The sequence below is a fragment of the Grammomys surdaster genome, unplaced genomic scaffold, assembly GCF_004785775.1.
Source record: "Grammomys surdaster isolate TR1022 unplaced genomic scaffold, NIH_TR_1.0 233, whole genome shotgun sequence".
Lineage (NCBI taxonomy): Eukaryota > Metazoa > Chordata > Mammalia > Rodentia > Muridae > Grammomys > Grammomys surdaster.
Window position 1 is genome coordinate 7,034,216 of NW_021604678.1, and position 19,259 is coordinate 7,053,474.

Genomic DNA, 19,259 nt, shown 5'->3' on the forward strand with positions numbered 1-19,259 from the left:
GGAGGGAGGGAGGGAGGGAGGGAGGGAGAGAGACAGAGAGAGGTGTGGAAATTAATAAACGGCTCAGTACACATTTATTCAGCATATGCATTTGCATATGAATAGAGGTCAGAAGACAGCTTGGGAGAATTGGTTCTCTTTCCACACTGTGGGTCCAGGAATTGAACCCAGATTATCGAGCCTTTTGGCAAGTACATTTGCTCACTGACTCATCTTAGTACCCCCAAATGACTCATTTTAAAATGTATGTTTTGGAGACAATTATAACATATTAATAGATAATGATACAACACATATTAAGATTGTTTAGAAATTATTGTATCTGCTTTAATGTAAAACTGTGTTCTCATGCTTGCTGTATTTCTGCAATTCTGTGACCATCTCACTCCATTTTAAAATCATTGAGGTTTGCTTCTGTGACAAATCTTGCCTTTGCTGTCTGTGGCAGTGGCATTGCCCGCAATGATTTGTCATGCACTTTTATTTTTAAAGCTCAAAATTAATTACAAACAGGAAACAAATCATAGTGTTAAGACATATCTTAAAAACAAATTACAATCTCAAAATGGGTAATTTACAACTTAGAAAATTAATTGATTGAACCTAAATTGCATACAAATAATTGGGAAAAGCGAAGAGTGAACAAGACGATGACAGGGTTATCTAACTAAATAGAAAAGTGTTATCTAACTAAATAGAAAATAATATTCAGTGCACACAAGCTACAGGTAAGACATCAGTAGTCATAATTAAACCCCAATGACACAAATAGAGATGGATTGAAAGCAAATTCTGCAGTGCCTCTACATTACAGGTGATGGACAGATGAAAAAGGGATAAGGTTCTTTTCTATTGGCAAAATAAAAATAGACACCGTAGCATTGACAGCAAAAGAACAAAAATAATAATAGTATAGAAGATAAGGCAATACATATTCCACATTGAAACAGCTACAAAATTCTAAGTGACATAGCTGTCTCATCCTAGTCCACAATATTCTATAGGGTGACTTTTGTGCAATCTATACACACAAAAATTATTCAAGATATTTTCTACAATCTAAAAATAATGAGACAAATAAAGTACATAATAATAGTCCATTTCCACAAAATCAAGTTTTGCTCTAAGCTTTGTGTATTTACTATAAGCATAAAGAATGATGATTTGGATTAGATATTTGGAAATGATATAAGGCATTTAAGCATATATAGTGGGCAAAGACTATTTTCAGACTGTTGTCTGTATATTAAGGTTTCAGGTAGCCAAATAACCATTTTACTATGCCCTATAAACTTCATTACAAACAACTCATGCACAATATTGCATTGCAATTTGTAACAAAAACAAAAACAAAAAACAACCTATAATTCTGTCATTAAAAAAATAATTTAGACTAGAATTTCATTTACTTTGTCAATAAAACTTTTCTATGGGTTCCGGTATTACCAAATAATTAAATACTTTATTTCTGGATACTCCCATAGTCATAGCTTAGTAGTTTTTCAGAATCATGTCAGTAATGTACAAACATGTATGTATACATACAAACAGATAACACGCACACACATACCCCAAGTCATATTATACTACTATTGGCACTATTACCACTGTAGGATTGAAAGTCAATCCTACAGACACTGTTAGAAACTTTATAAAATATGGGGTCTAAAAATACAAAAAATGCTCTAAAATCCCATAGACTACTTGGGTCTTTGGTTGCTGTGGCAAACACAATGAACCTAAGTAAAGCGTTCTTCATGTCAACAGTTACAAGATAAAGGAAAGGAATGACCATCTTAGAAGGATAAAAAGTGCAACCTACAGATGCTAGTAATATATTTACATATGCATTGGTTCATTCAATTATGCCCAAAGATATTTGTGAACATATTTGTTCACCAATAAATTTATTCTTGCTTGGAAGACTTATATACCATTATTCTGCACTTGACTGAAAAACTTATCCTAGTGACAAAATCACATTTAACAGATACTTGTTCGCTGCGAACAGCCGTTATGAACACTGCTATGCAAACAATTAACCAAAGAAGAATAGTCTCTCCAAGGACTGGGCACAGCAATTGTCCACATGCAAAAGGAAAAGGTTTAAATTGTATTATGTCATATGACAGCACTAAGGATGGTAAAACTAAAACTTTGAGATAAAAAGTAAGGAAAATGGTCTCTGAGCCTGAGTTACTCAAAAAATTTTCAGGATATGCAGAAGCAGCGATCCATAGAAGGTGACATTACAGTTGCTGGAAAGTGGCTCATTTGGGGAACATAGTTACTATGCAAGCATAAGGAACAATTCACAGACCACATGAGGCTCAAAAAGAAGGAAGACCAAAGTGTGAGTGCTTCATTCCTTCTCAGAAGGGGGAACAAAATACTCACAGGAGCAAATACAGAGACAAAGTATAGAGCAGAGACTGAAGGAGGGGCTGTCTGGACTGCCCCACATGGGGATCCATTCCATGTGCAGTCACCAAACACAGATACTGATGTGGATGCCAGGAAGTGCATGCTGAAGGAACCTGATATAGTTGTCTCCTGAGAGGCTCTGCCAGAATCTGACATATACAGATGCAGATGCTTGCAGCTAACCATTGATCTGATCAAGGGTTTCCCAATGGAGGAGTTAGAGAGAAGGCTGAAGGAGCTGAAAGGGTTTGTGGCCCCATGAGGAGAGTAACAATATCAACAAACCAGAGCTCCCAGGGTCTAAACCTCCAGCCTGTGAACACACATGGAGGAACCCATGGCTTCAGCTGTATATGTAGGGGAGGATGGTGTTGTGGACATCGGTGGGAGAGCAGGTCCTTGTTACCCATGAAGGCTGGATGCCCCAGTGTGGGGGAATTTGAGGGTGGGGAGGCAGGAGTGGGTAGAAGGGTAAGGGCACACCATCATAGAAACAGGAGGAAGGGGGGATGGGATAGAGGGTTTCTGGTATGGGAGAACGGGGAATCTGGAATGTAAATAAATAAAATATCCAAATAAATAAATAAATAAATAGAGTCCCACAGGAAGTCAGATAGCCTACAGATAGAAACAGGAAGAACCCTGGGAACAACCAACCAGTCAACCTGGTCACAAACATCTTAGTTCCATACTCAAGGAGCAACTTTGTCTTAAAAGAAAATGATGTAGAAATCAATTGAGGAAGACACTCAATATCACTCTTTGACTTCTGCATGTTCATGCACACACACACTAAAATTTAAATATATGTGTACTACCATATGATCCAACTGTGACTCTCAGAAGAGTCTCCTCAAGACAAAAAAGAAAGAAAGAAAGAAAGAAAGAAAGAAAGAAAGAAAGAAAGAAAGAAAGAAAAAGCCTGTATTAATGGAAAGCTGGGTACGAGTATAAACAGTAGTTATATGATTAAGGGCTCCAACCTGAAATCACTCTTCACCCAGTGATAGATGAAGGGGGAACAAGCTGGTATTTCCACACAATAGGATGCTACTCAGCAATAAAACCAAACAAAACAACAACAAACCTGAGTATTTCACCCAACATGGATATATTTCAACTATACAGACTGAGGGAATTCAAGTACCAGAACCCACCATAAGTTTCCATAAACATAAAATCCCAGAATGGACAAATGTTCTGCACTGATAAACTGTGTATCAGTAGCTTCCTGAAAAATCGTGAACTGAGCAAGGGGACTTGAAAGAGACAAGACAAACTTGGGGTGATGAAGTGTGTTTAATGACTTTATCCTCATTGAATTACTATTCCATATGTAAAAACAAAGTCAAAATGTAACATGCTGTGCATTTTGGATTTGAAAATGCAGTGTAGGTTAGTGCTTCCTCAGCGAAGTTGTTTAAAAAGGAGAGAGAGCCCTGTTGTCATAAAGATTGCATCACACTGATGTAACGTGGCAGCCTTACTAGTCAAAATAATATTTATTCCCTAAGTGGAAGAAAATTGGACATAACTAAATTTTACCACAGCATTGGAAGACACCTGCTCTGAGCAAGGAAACCACATGGGTAAGATGCATATCAGAGGAAAAGGTAGCTGTGTGGAGAGATGGAAGCAAGGTCCAGGGGAAGCAAAACATGTAGCAAAGGAACAGAGGACTGGCCTCCCTACTGGCACTGAGTTCTCTGGGACACCTTTGGCTGCTGCCTCCTGCACCATCCACCAACAGAATGGCAGATATTGCTACTTTGGATGAGTTATCTTTTCTTCCCAATATGCAAAGGAATGTAATATCAGTATAGAAATTTCTAAAGTGCAGATAATTACTTACTTGCTTTTAAACCTGTAGTAGGATTTGGTGAATAAAGGTGTAGTCAGTGTGCCATCTTGGAATGATTGCATGATGGCTCAGCTGTCATTCTGGATGCCAGCCAATATGTGTGTGTGTGTGTGTGTGTGTGTGTGTGTGTGTGTGTATACATATATATGTGTGTGTGTGTGTATATATGAATATGATGTATATATGTATATGTATGGTATATGTGTGCATATGTGTGTGTGTGTATGTATATTTTATATGCATGGAGATTTATGGTGAACACTTGTATCTGAATTATTTTGGTCTGTATAGTTAAGATATACTCATGCTGCATGAAATACTCACTTTTTAAAACACTTTTTATTGTTTGTGTGTGTGTGTGTGTGTGTGTGTGTGTGTGTGTGTGTGAATTTAACATCATGTGCCCCAATCCCAATTCTTTCAGAATCAGTAAGTTCACTTTGCTCAGATGAGTCACCAGACTGCTGTGGTTGGTAGCCACCTCTGAGAGTGTTTCTTTAGCACAGGGCTGTAAAATTCTAAATCCACTCTGGATTCTGATGTCCAACTCAGATGCCCCACTCTCTTCCAGGTCTGGCTCGCTCTTCTACTTAATCTGCCTTTTGCCTTTCAGACACAGTGCTACCCCATATTCTGCTGTTAAGTATAAAAAACCGATAGGATCTCTACCCTTTTTCAAGAGTCATTGTCGAATTATACCCCCCAATAGGTAACACACCAATTGAATTGGTAATTTCAACTATTTGTATGCATTTCAGGTTTGCCAATTACCCTTCCAGGCTGTAAATTGCCTATTTTGAAAGCATAATTTGATTTTTAATGTTTATCTTAACAGGCTGATTTGTTTTGTCTTTTGATTTGTTTCACATTTTAGTAATTAATTTTAAGCTGACAACTTCTCTCCTAAGAGGAAGGTGGGGACTGTAAACCCTGGAGAACTGGAGCTATCTGATACCAAAAGAACTGTTGGTCTAGCCATAGACATTAGATGAAGCAGATCAGGTTCCCTTTCTTTTTCTTCAGAAGCAACTTGTCACTTCTTTTAAGTGAAATGTGCGAGCTCAAATCTCAGTGCATTGCAGAATCTCTCAAGCTTAAGCACACAGGAATAAGCAAAGTTAGACCTTTTAAATACACTTAAGTTGTGGGTGTTTTCTAAGTTTTAGTTTGAAAGTAAAGGCTGAAGCTTGTCTCCAGGTCAGTGGTTCTCAACCTGTGGGTCGTTACCTCTTTTGGGGGTCAGCTATCAGATATCCTACATTTCCACATATTTATATTATGATTTATAACAGTAGCAAAATAAATAGCAACAAAGTAATTTTATGGTTGGGGTCACCACAACATGAGAAACTGTATTGGAGTGTCTAAGCATTAGGAAGGTTGAGAACCACTGCCCTAGGTGATTCAAAATCCAGTCAAGTTTACAATGAGAATTAAGTTTGTTGAGTCTTATTCTTGTTAACTTGACACGTAAACATGTTGCCTTGAGCACGGCAGGCTCACAATGCAAAAAAACCATTCACCTTATGAATTACATTCTTAAGGATTTTTAATCTTTTCTTCAGCAATTCCATAATGCATATAATGTACATTATTTCTATTCACATGCCCCCATACCACTCTGATCTTTCCCCAGTGCCACCAAAAGTATTAACAATTTCAACAGGGCATATAAATCTAAAGTATGTAGATAGATAAGAAATGTCCTGCTCCTAAAAATGACAATAAATCAAAACTTCTCGAATGTTATTTAAGGATGCCAGGCTCCACCCCAAGCAGTCAAACAACTTGGCTACCTTTAGAGGCATAAAGGATATATGACTAAAGGCAATGTGGACTCTTCCTCCTGTTAAGGAAAGCCTCTGAGGCAAGAACTTCAGCAGGGAAGTCCCTGCCAGGAGACCTTGAGAGACCATTGAGTGAAATATGAAACAATGAAATTAAAGAATGGATTCTGTGGGAGACCCCAAGATAACGGAGATGCCAGAGGCATGGGACATCTGCAGAAAAGAACTGTACATGGGAACAGGACCAGGCCGGGATACAGAAAAGTGCTGCAGTCAACAAAGCTGCAAGAAAGAAGCCATCTCAGCCCCTTTACAAGGGACAACAAAGCACATGGCACTACAGGATTTGTAGTTTGCCCTGCTGGGCTTCGGTCTTGCTTTAGTCTTACATTTTCTGTAGGGGGTGGTTCTGATGCTAAGGTCCTATTTGTCAATTGGTTCTTGATCTGTCAGTAAAGAAAGCCATGGGCTAATTACTGAGTGGAGGGGACAGGCAGGACTTCCAGCTCCCTGGAGGAAGGTAATGAAGAAGTCTCAGGAAGAACAAGCTCACCATGATTTGGAGGAGAACAAGGCAACCATGTGAGATCTCAAAAAGGAGAGGCCACACAGGCTGCGTCTATAGGTGGGTGTTTAAGGGAGTTTAGCAACTGAAGTTTAGGGCAGGTGTGGGAGATAGAGGCATCCAGCAATTGTGTCCCTAAAGCAAATTGAAAAGGAACAAATTATGTGTGTGTGTGTCTTTTGTCAGAGGATTCAAGGGAAGCTTGGGGGCTGGTAGTGTGGTCACTTCCCAGAGCTAAAGGTAGGTAGAGCATAAAACTACCGAAACATTTTCTCTTTGGTTAGTCCCATTCTTCCTTTTTAGAATGGCAACAAGTGTTCTGTGACATTGTATGTTAAAAGAATACATATTTTTTAACAGGCGCTTACACAGCTTTGAAAGAGAATTTGGACTTGGGATTTTTAAACACTTTTGAGACTGTGAAAAACTCAAGCTTTTTGAAGATGGTCTAAATGCATTTTGCATTATGATATGGCCACAAGCCTGTAGGGCCAGGAGCGGAACTGTATGGTCTGAATGAGAATGGTTCCCATAGGCTCATATATTTGAAAGCTTGGTCTCCAGGAACCATTTGAGAAAGATTAGGAAGTGTGACCTTGTTGGTGAAGTGTGTGTCACTGCAGGTATGTTTTGAGATTTCAAAACATTTGTGCCATTCTCTCCCTCTCTCTCTCTCTCTCTTTCTCCCTCCCTCCCTCCCTTGTGGTTGTTTCTCAAAATGTGAGCCCTCTGTTACTGCTCTAGCAGGCAATGCCTGCCTGGCTGTTCCCAGGCTCCCTACTTTGATGGTCATTGACAAAAGAGCAGAAGATTTGGAAGGACATTAAAGGGTCACTTGCCTACTCTCTTAGTTACCTTTCTATTGCTGTAATAAAATCAAGGTAACTTGTACTAAGTAAGCATTTAATTTGGAGCTTATGGTTTCAGAATGTTAGAATCTGTGACAATGGACAAAGCCAGTTTTATTCCATTTGTCAACCTTTTGCCATTGTCAAGCATCTTCCAAAAGCTACAGAGATATTAACAGCATGCATCTCAGAACTGAAGGTTGTGCAGGGAAAATATAGTGAAGGAGGAAAAAAGAAATGGTGACCTTGCTGTTTGAAGACTATCTTCAGCTGCTTCCTAAAAGATATGGATATCATGAGGGTATCAAAATGACTAAGTTAGGAATAAAATGAATGGTAAACCTTCCTTAAATCCTAAATTTACTTTCCTTTTAAAATCTTTTTTCCCAATCCTAATATTTAGAGAAAATGAAATAAATCAGAGATTATATATATCCAAAAACAAATAATTGACAAATCTTAAAAATATGGTATACTCTGTGTTTCTGTAATCTCTACATGTGTATACTTAATGCTGTTAAATCAAAACTTAAAGGAGAGGGATACCATGCTTAGATAATCTAAGTAGTAGATTAATCTAAGTGTCTAAGACATCCCAATGCTTGGTTATAATGGACACTTGATAGTAGTTCAGTTAAGCCTTTGTTTTAGCCTGCACTTCCCGTGAATGAGATGAAAAATTCATTCCTTAGCTGTAAGTAGTTTCATTTTTATTGATTGATTTTTTTTTTTTTTAGTTAGGTAGCAATTTGATCTTTTTTCTAACAATAGTAGAAGTGTATGTGTCATTAATACTCTGCTTTAGTGAACAATTTTCCAGGGCAAACTGAACTGTTTTTCAGTTTTATCATAAACCACTGTGTTTATTTCCATGTGTGGGTGCCTCAGTGTGAGATGAAAAAGCCCATTGTACCATCTTCCTTCTAGACAGAAGCATGAGGAAGCTGATTTCTGGTCACCCTTCCACACTGAGCATTTGTGACATCAGACCCTGACTCCTGAGTCTTTCCCACCTCATTCACCTGACAGCCTTCTCTGCAACAGACGTCTTATCAGACGTGACTGATTGCTGTAATCTGTACTCTGGGCAGCCATTAAGCAAATTACCTGAATCATTGCTAGGATTAGTCTCATTAACACATGATTAGCATCAAATTAAAATAATGAGTGTTTAACTTCTGATGTCTTCCAGTTGTTTGAACAGCTTGATCAGCCACACCAGGCTGGCAGAAAGGTGGGGGTGTCAAAGAGTTACAGAAAAAAAAAGGTTGGGGGGAGGCTGCACTCTGCAAGCTATTGTGCAGTTTGCCAGCAGAAGGAAGTGAGATCAGACCCAAACTATCTGGATGAAAGCTTTCTTCCTAACAGCAAAGATGCAGGGTCTAAGCAGAGGTCCCTCTGCTTGCCAGCCATTCATCTGGAATGAGGCTTTGCATAGTAATGGGGTACCACTTCATCCCTCCATATCCTAGATGCTAATTTTCCTTCAGCTTCCTAGTCTCCGACAGCACAGAGAGCAGCCTTTTACCTTCCTGCCCTGAACTCAACAGCCTTAAGGAGAAGACCTCTGAAGTGTTGGGGATCATAGTGGACTAAACATCTAAGATCACACCCTCCTTAGTCCCCACATTTTTCCTTGAATTGATGACTAATCAATTATCAAAATTAGGAAACACTTGAATTATCTCTGGTGCTTACACAGACCACTGTCTATATGTAGAAGACACTATACTCCCATGGAAGATTTATTTGATGGAGGATGAGAGAACAAACTTAACTTTGTCTTATTTATCAAATGAGATTTGAAGAAAGAGAGACAGACAGCTGAGAACTGTTCTTTGATTCCCAAAGTATTGGATGTGCTGAAAACAAATCCAAGGTGATAAAACTTCCTGTGTAAAGAAGTGAATGAAATTACAAAGCAAGGAGCAACTGTGTTAGTCAGGGTCCTCTAGAGTCACAGAACTTATGGGAGGGATATATATATGGATTTACTGGATGCTGGATGACTTATGATTTATAGGCTTCAGTCCATCGAATCCAACAATGGCTAACTAGGAACATAAAGTCCAAGAATCTAGTAGTTACTCAGTCCCACAATGGTCTTCAGTATTACTAGAATCCCAAAGAAATAGGATCTAATGCCAGTGAAGGAATGGATGTGCTAGTAAGGCAAAGACAAACAGGTGAAGAGCGAAAGCTTCCTTCTTCTAAGTCTTTATACAGACTTCTAGCTGAAGGTATGGCCCATATTAAAGATAAATCATCCTGCCTCAAGAGCTGAAATAAAGGCCCATGTCTTCCCATCTCAAGATGCAGATCAAAAATGTGTTGTTTTCCTATCTCGTAGGTCTGGACTAGAAGTGAATTCACCCTCTTCAACCCAAGCAGAAAGTGTCTCTCTGGTGTGCCCTCCATTTCTGGATTGTGTTCATTTCAAATACAGTCAAGTTAACAAGGAAAAAAATATAGCCATCATAGCTACTATATCTTACTCTTATAAAAGAAAGCATTTAATTGGGGCTGCCTTGCAGTACCAGAAACTTAGTCCATTACCATGGCAGGAAGCATGGTTACCTACAGGCAGTCATAGTACTGGAGAAATAGCTGAGAGTTCTACATCTAGATCTGCAGGCAGCCAGGAGAGCAACTGGGCCTGAGTCTGGCTTTTGAAACCTCAAAGCCCACCCCAGTGATACATTTTTCACCAACAAAGCCACATCTACTCCAGCAAGACCACACCTTTCAAATAGTGTCACTCCTTGGTGACAACACATTCAAATCTATGAACATGGGCCAAAGTCATTCAAACCATACTGTGGTCAGTTCCTATACCAAGCCCAAGAAGAAGATTAATAGGAGTCCAGTATTATGGAAGAAGCAACGTAGAATCAAGAAAACTATAGAGACAAAAATCACAATAGCTAAATATTAACACTTGCTGCTAGGTATTGAAAGAGAAACAAGGGACTTTCCTCTACTTACCTTAGATTCTCCACTGTGTGTCTCATAATTGAATGGTCACAATCAGAATAATTAGAGGAAAACAAACAGAAGTGTCCCAGTGGTTTTAGGATAGATAGAAACACAAAAATCATGCTAACTACGCCATCTGAAGTGGAAGAACACAGAGACAGTTGTTACTGTTTAGTGTCCTTGATGAGGATGAACAATTAATTCAACTAAGTTTTTAAATGCATAACACTTGTCAGAAGTGATATTACAAGGAGATGAACAAATGTCATCATTGCTGAAGTTGAGCCCTTAAGAATAAATAGTCTCTAGGGGGAAAGGGATAAATGACAGTGTATCATTGGACCAAGTCCTTTAAATGGATGTTATATTTATACATTTTCTATCAGTTACTACAGAGTTAGATCTGAGACCACAAGTACTTGAGCATTCATGTTGTATTTTTCCAAAGCAAATAACAAAACATAGTTCAAAGAGAAAAGACTAAAATAATCCAAGCTGGAGAAATATATAATTCCATACTTGTGATAGTTAATATTATTCCTCTTAGCAATTGATAGAACTAGATGTAAAAGTAAAATAATGAAGACTCATTGGTTTTATTATTTACATAAGTCATGTATCCATCAGTTACATCTGACTTTTTAAACAAGATATAAATTGTCTCTAAAAATACCTGCTAATTAAAATAGATTGGATGTGAAAACAAACAAAAATGTAAATAATCAGTGGTCAAAGAAGAAATAAAAAAGAAATCTGAAAATATTTTTGCATTTAAAAATATAACATAAAATTTTATATTGTGTTTAAAATACAAATTTAGAAAGGGAAAGACAAAGTTGAATAGCAAAGACCTCAAGTCAATAATCTAAATTTTTCCTTAACAAACTGTAAAGAAGCAAGTAGTTCATAAGCAACCAGAAAAAAAATTAAATACAAGTAACAAGAGAATAAGAAAAATAAAATATAAACTGAACACACACACAAAACCATAAACAAAAACAATGGTTGTTGTTTCAAAATACAAAAAACACAAATCATTAACTAAACTATTCAAACCTTTTCAACAGTCATTATAATTGATCTGAAAGTATGTCATCAATGTCCTGACTGAAACAGATGTGCAGTGGAATACCATCAACAACAGACAGCAAGAGTGTCTACATACATGTTGGATGAAGCAGACATATCCCTAAAAGGTCCAGTGTTGATGGAACACAGAGAGCATTCTAACCTAAGGGTGCAGAATTCTAAACTTGGGTCCTCTACAGAAGCAGCCAGTTTGAACATTCTCTCCAGCTGCCACTTGTGTTTTGAGAGACCCTTTCTCCCTGGGACCTAGAGTTCACTGACTGGGCTCCCTCCCTAGTCTCTCATTTAGAATTATTTGTTGTTATAACCGTCAACTTCTCTGTAAAGGCTGGAGAAATTCCTGTGCTGAATTAATCTTCTCAAATGGTGATTGTCTTACTATCATGGTAAAATCAAGCTAATTGTCTAATGACAACATGATTATGAACAACCAGAAACAACTGAAAATAAGAAAGGTACAAGGTCACTGATTTTGACGTACTAATGAAAACTATAATATTTCATTAATGGATATTTATAAATAATATACATTGACAACATGGGTCAGTTATATGTTCATCTTGTAGTATGGCTTAAAATTATTAATTTACCACAGTAGATCTGAATACCAGTCAAGGTTATATTGTCTGCATTTATAAATATTATCAGCTATCCTTACAGCTTTTGTTAGATTACGTCAACTCTGAATTCTTGAATCGGATATAGATGCAAATCAGAAATCAGAAATGAAAGAAACAACTGCATCTAACCAGTGCTGTATATGTGAATGTAGACACCTAAAATTAAGCAAGGGGGACATTTTAGAAAGAAATTGCTATCTGTCATTATAATTAAACTGAGTTAGTCAAAATGAGCAACCACTTTTAAAATGCCATTTAAAAAAATAAATAAAAGTGCAAGGTTCCCCACCCCCTGCTTCAAAAGTACTTAGCTACCACTAATTATGGCATCGAGCTCCTTTATATCATAAGACAGTAAAAACTCAAAATAACAAAAGCATGGACAAACTTTTAACTGTGGTCACATATATAGCAGATGACGGCTGTGAGCATGGGACATTTTTAATGTCTGCTGTTGTGATAAATATTCATGGGTGGAAGACACTAAAACTAGAGCAGGAAGCTCTCTTGTCACTGCTAGAGCCTTGATATGTCTTCATTGCCTGGAAATGCAGGCTGCGTCTGAAAACTGAACGTGCCTCTGTCATGTGCCCATCCTCTATCTTAGCCACCGTGGCACATGTGACTGCTTCGTTTGTCCTATCAGGTAGTCATCTTCTTGTCATTATCCTGCCTGATACAGATGTCATATATGATAATAATATATTACATTTTAACCTGAAAAAATTTAGTGTTTATCAGATTCAGAAGGAAATGAAGCTTCTTAGCTGTAACTAAACAGAGACATGAGGTCGTTACAGAAACTGCAATCCAAAGTCACATGTGGACACACGTGGGCTTTCTATTTCTATACTTGTTCCAGATTTCTTGACTTTAAATACACACTAGTATATTCACTACCCAGAGGAACATGCCCTCACTGATTAGAACACAGCAGGAATGTTGGGAGCAAATGTATTCTTCAAAACACTCCAAAGTAAAGTGAACAAAAATTTATCTCTGAAAATTTTCAGACTGTTTGGATGATGCCAACGTAGCCAACATAAAACTTACATAGACTCCTCAAGACCTAGAGTGGAAATTTTCAAAATCAAGCTTCTGTTAAAGACAAAATACAGAGAATTCAATTAGGACTCTCCTTCTACCAAAAAAAAAAAAAGACATTATGTAATGAAGTAGAATATGTGCTAGTAAAAATGTTATATAAGAAATTAACATTACAAGCTCTTCCCACTGAAACAATTTCAACTGATGAGTTGTAGTAAAGATTGAGGAAACAGCACTCTGAAAATAATATCAAGAACATACCCATTTCAAAGATGCTTAAGCCTACCTTCTATAAATAACTCCACATGTAGAGTCCAATTCCAAAATGAAAAATCACATAGTCTGTCTACACTGATTCAGTCTTCAGTATTACAGTGAATTCAGTTCTAATAATGGATATAAGAAATTTTCAGTAAATAAGTGTACTGTGTGTTTTTTCCATATATCTATAGGGTTCAGAGCAAGGGGGAATTAGGCATGATTTAGTTCAAATTTCTCAGCCCTAGTGGAGATACTGAGGGCCAAGGAAGCCAAGGACTTAGTTCTTAGTTATATGTTAAATAAACCAAAAGTGATCAAAAATCTCTAGAATTAAAGAAAGCCATTAGTAAGCTAGCATAGTATTAATTACAGTGATCACCTTACTCATTCTAAAGACCATTGTTTTATGTATGTATAATAACTTTTGCTAGCTTAGCACCATTTTCTTAACTACTAAAAGCATTAAGCCAATTATAAGATGCTGAAATATAAATGGGAGGTGGGAAGACTATCTAGGACTCTAATTCCAGAAACAAGGCACAGTCCGGCTCAGTAGGACACATATGGATCTGCTGAAAACATTTGACAATTTGAACACATTTTCAGTGTTTCTTTTTATTTAGCCTAGAATTCTCCTAGATCTGGCTCTGATTAAAGAAGGCATGTAGAGGGGCATCTGGAGAGACCAAAAGGGGCATCTGGAGAGTCCAATTCAGAAATGGGAAGCACAATTCTCTCTGCAATAACTCAGTTTTCTGTGTTAGATCAAATGAAGCTCCAATTATGAGTATAAGGAGATTTGAGCAAATAACGACACCACAGATTTCTTTTTTATATTCTAACCCACAAACTCCACTATTATCATAGAGGAAAGCTTGATCCTTCCCCTTTGTCTTATCTGTCAGACTTGCCAAGTCTCAGTAATGATTGCAGAAACTAGAAATGGCACCAAATATTACACAAAGGAGTGGGAGAATTTTATATGCCTTTGCTTGTTTGTTTGTCCATTTCTTCATTACAAGACATAAAACCCTCTTCAGATTTCCATACCCTGTGTGCATGCTGCTGCCCCTCTTGATCAGTCCCTGCTCCCATATGTTCCTTATGACTGGAAATACATCAGCATTTGATTAAAGTTATTTCAATCTCCAGAGATGCATCTATACATCAGAAAAGTGAATAACTTTAATGGTGGACCAAACATGCATCGGTGAACATCTGGCCTTAAATAGTGCATTGTACAGATAAGTGTAGTGTCCCCATATCCCTAACTTTGTAAGTAGGCCTTAGAAAAAAGCAAGAAGTTTGTAAGGAGGGCCAGGAATAAATCCTTAAAACTAACTGCTATAGAAAAAAAAAAAGGAATGTCTATTTCTAACATTTGAAAGTTCGATAATCTGATGTTGTAATAGTCTGTAAGAGTTTTGCATGGCCATGGTCTGGGCTAGCTGCATATTCAGTTTGCCTTCTATGAAAAGCTTTTCAATCTAAATCTGTGGTTTATTGGCATTACCTAAGATCTACTGGGATTGTCTGCACTTATTCTCGGCAAACCTGTACAACCCAGTATGCTTTATTAATTATGGTTTTTATTCTTTATAAAACAGAGTGCTAAGTGTATCAGTCTTCATAGTAGCATTAGTCACATACCCAAGAGGAAGAAGCTATGTTCAGAAGAGATTAGTGAACAGTCTAGAGGTAAGAGATACCTACAAGAGCTATTATTCAGCCTTAAAAAGAAGTGGGATTCCAACCTATGCTACCATATGGATAAGCCTTGAAGCCATTCTGTCATCAAAATTGAACACACACAAAGGTCACATACTATACAATCCCACTTTGTGAGGTATCTAGAGAGGAAGTACAGCAATGGTTCCCAGTGGGGGAAGAAGAAGCATGAAGCAGTTTCATGAGGACAGAGTTCAGAGTGGGGAGATGGTACCGCTCTGAAGATGGGAAGTAAATAAATGCTAGATGGGATCATTCAATGACATAAATACCCTAATGTCACTGAAATATACACATATGATTAACGGGACACTTAATACCAAATATTCTATGGGTATTTTATTGCATTAAGAGTATTTTGATAGCCAATAAGGTTTTATATTTTAAAATTCACTGATTCCAATAACTCTGGTGATTATCACCCATAACAAGAACATGTTATAAATGATCTGTCTCATGGTTAAGAACATTGAATTACATTGTGATTGCCTCCAGGAAACCTCAGAGAACATCTCAAGAAATATTAGGACATGAGAAACTAAAGCAAAGGGATATATGACCATAACTCAACATGTAAAACTTGACTTCACAGAGTTAGAGTTGGTTGTCTGCCTTTTTCGGGAGGGACTTGAACATTTAGACTAGAGTTTCTAATAACAGACCCTTGTACTTCCTGGGTTAATACAGGGACAAGGTCTTGTCCAACATCCTTTTGGTACTCTGTCCACTTGCTGGAAAACCCTGCCAGCTGTCCTCCCAAACCTTAGAACAAACTCAGTGTTTTCTGAGTCACACACCAAACCTTCCCCATACTCTTTAAGTGAAATTGTTCCAGACTCCATCTGAATAAGCTGATCTGAATTAGACTGGCTTCACCAATTAGTGAACAGTGATTTAATAATATGGTCATGCCCTCCATGAAATATCTTTTTTTTTTCTTTTAAGACTCTCAATATTTTGGACCCAATTATCAGTTTACTTCAGGATTCTCTCTGTTGAGGTAATTTTCTTAAGAAGAAATGTTTTGAGCATAAGGGACAGTTCCAGCCTTTCAGCTAGGTGAGACCTTAGATCCAAGATCAAGTTTACACACTGAGTTCTTCCTTAGTGTTCACTGATCTTATTTATGTAGTTCATTTGATACCATGTTGAAAACCCATCAGGATAAAAGGATACCCATGCTGAATGGCTTTTAGAATCCTACAAGCATAAACAACCGCATATTCACATCAAAAATAAAGTGAGAGCTAGCCATAAGAAGGCTGTAGGTAGCATGTTAGTGATTATCAGAGAGGATATAGATGATCTTCATTATGTAAAATCAGAAAGAACAGGCCAGGAAGATGCTTCATTCAATAAGCTACTTGTTAAGCAATTATGAGGACCTGGATTTGGATTACTTAGCACCAACATAAAGCCAGGCACAGGGGATTATATAATTATAGCATGTGGAGGTAGAGGCAGGAGGACACCTAGAGCTCATTGTCAAGTCAGACTAGGTGAATATGAGAGGTACAGTTTCAATAAAAGACTTCTCCAACCCTTATGGAGAAAGCAATTGTGGAGTAGAGCTAGCAATGATCTATTACCCTCAGATACACATGCACATACCTGAACTAATATATAAACATATGCCATACATACATAAATAAAGTTAGAAAGAGGTTATCATTCTTAGTTGTCTTATTCTATAATCTCAAAATACTTTGGGATTTTTTTTTTTGGTGCAGTGAACATTTATTGATGGTATTTAAGAGAACAGGGAGGGTTTCCTAGGCCCTTCCTGTTATTATGGGGGTCTGAGATGGAAATTGTGAGGGAGATGCTCAGTGTTGGGGGCTGAGTTGGGACAGGGACTCTTCAGTGACCGAAGGCCTTTGTCTTGCTCTCAGTGTCCTTGCTGGGATGGGTGGTGCAGGGCTTCTTACTCCTTGGAGGCCATGTAGGCCATGAGGTCCACGACCCTGTTGCTGTAGCCATATTCACTGTCATACCAGGAAATGAGATTTACAAAGTTGTCATTGAGAGCAATGCCAGCCCCAGCATCAAAGGTGGAAGAGTGGGAGTTACTGTTGAAGTCACAGGAGACAACCTGCTCCTCAATGTAGCCCACGATGCCCTTCAGTGGGCTCTCAGATGCCTGGTTCACCGCCTTCTTGATGTCATCATACTTGCCAGGTTTCTCCAGGTGGCATGTCAGATCCACAATGGATACATTGTGGATAGGAACACGGAAGGCCTTGCCAGTGAACTTCCAGGTTAGCTCAGGGATGACCTTGCCCACAGCCTTGGCAGCACCAGTGAATGCAGGGATGATGTTCTGGGCAGCCCCAGAGCCATCATACCACAACTTTCCAGAGAGATCATCCACAGTCTTTTGAGTGGCAGTGATGGCATGAACCATGGTCATGAGCCCTTCCATGATGTCAAAGTTGTCATGATGACCTTGGCTGGGGGGCCAAGCAGTCGGTGGTGCAGGATGCATTACTGACAATCTTAAGTGAGTTGTCATAGTTCTCATGGTTCACACCCATCACAAACATGTTGGCATCAGCAGAAGGGGCAGAGATGATGACCCTTTTGGCCCCACCCTTCAAGTGGGTCCCAGCCTTCTTCATGGTGGTGAAGATGCTGGTAGACTCCACAACATACTCAGCACCAGCATCGGCCCATTTGATGTTAGCAGGATCTTGCCTACAGGTGGGGAACAAGACAAAGTTAATGCTGTCCCTTACTATCTCCTTGAAGTATCCTGTGCTCTTTCCATACATACTCCTGGAAGGTGGTGATGGGCTTCCTGTTGATGACAAGCTTCCCATTCTCAGTCTTGACTGTGCCATTGAATTTGCCATGGGTGGAGTCATACTGGAACATGTAGACCATGTAGTTGAGGTCAATGAAGGGGTCATTGATGGCAGCAATCTCTACTTTGCCAGTTGCAGAAAAGAAGACAGCTCTGGTAACCAGGTGCCCAATATGGCCAAATCCATTCACACCGACCTTCACAATTTTGTCTATGGGATGAGGCTGGCACTGCACAAGAAGATGCAGCTGTCTCTGGAGCAGGGAGGAACAGAGAACCTACTTTTGTATGGATTTTTATCTATACTTAAATCTAAATCAAAGTCATTTTATTGAAAATGTTTGAGCCTATACAAAATGAAATTTTTCATTACTCTTTTTATTGCTCAAAGATAGTTTGAAAATTAATGAATTATATTTTATTTCATCTTATTTTGAGTTGTGTTATTGAAATAATTTTTTACAGAAAACTAACAAGTACCCATATTAAATTTTAATGATAACTAAGCAGACAGCTTCTAGTAATGCCTAGCAGTACTTTCCAACTTTTCAATTACTAGAGACTATATGTACATGCACCCATGCAGATTGGTCCAAGACTGTAGAGAATACAGGCATACACAAACATAGTCTTATTAAGCTTATATGTGCATATATTTATGTACATTGCTAAGTGTGGAAACAAAAGTCTACGTACATGACACTTTAAAGGGCTTACAGCTTAACATTCTTTTAAATTTTGAGTAATCATGGAGCATATTCTTCACAGTTCCACCATGAATATACATATAGTAATATACTTTGACTGTATCTTCTCCCATTATCTTTTCTATTTCCTTCTCCCATCTAAATAATGTTCTCCCCATGCTCACGTGTGAAAATCTAATTAACCATGGTAGGACTACAGACAAAAACAGGGAGCACACAACATTTTATATGCTCATAAGGCATTTATACTTTTTTAATCTATGAACAGTCTGATCAACTCTTCCTGTTTTCAAAAAGAAAAGATTTTTTAAAAAACAGGAAACTCACTACAATCTTCATTAAAATATTACTATCTAAAAAGCATAATCTATTATCAATGAGCAGTGGGTATATATACTTGCCACAACACCTTATGACCTAAACTCTTTCCTAGAACCCACAGAGTGAAAGAAGAGAACCAACTTCTGCCAGTTGTCCTATGATGTTCATACTTGCTTCTACTTGCAACACACAAATACACACAGAGAAAGGGGGGGAGAGTGA

General features: G+C 38.1%; 1 pseudogene; it reads right to left on the minus strand.

Moving 5' to 3' along the window:
• Positions 1-17,130: 17,130 nt before the first annotated feature.
• The window catches only part of LOC114626324, a 4,534-nt pseudogene continuing 2,405 nt past the window's right edge, over positions 17,131-19,259 (minus strand).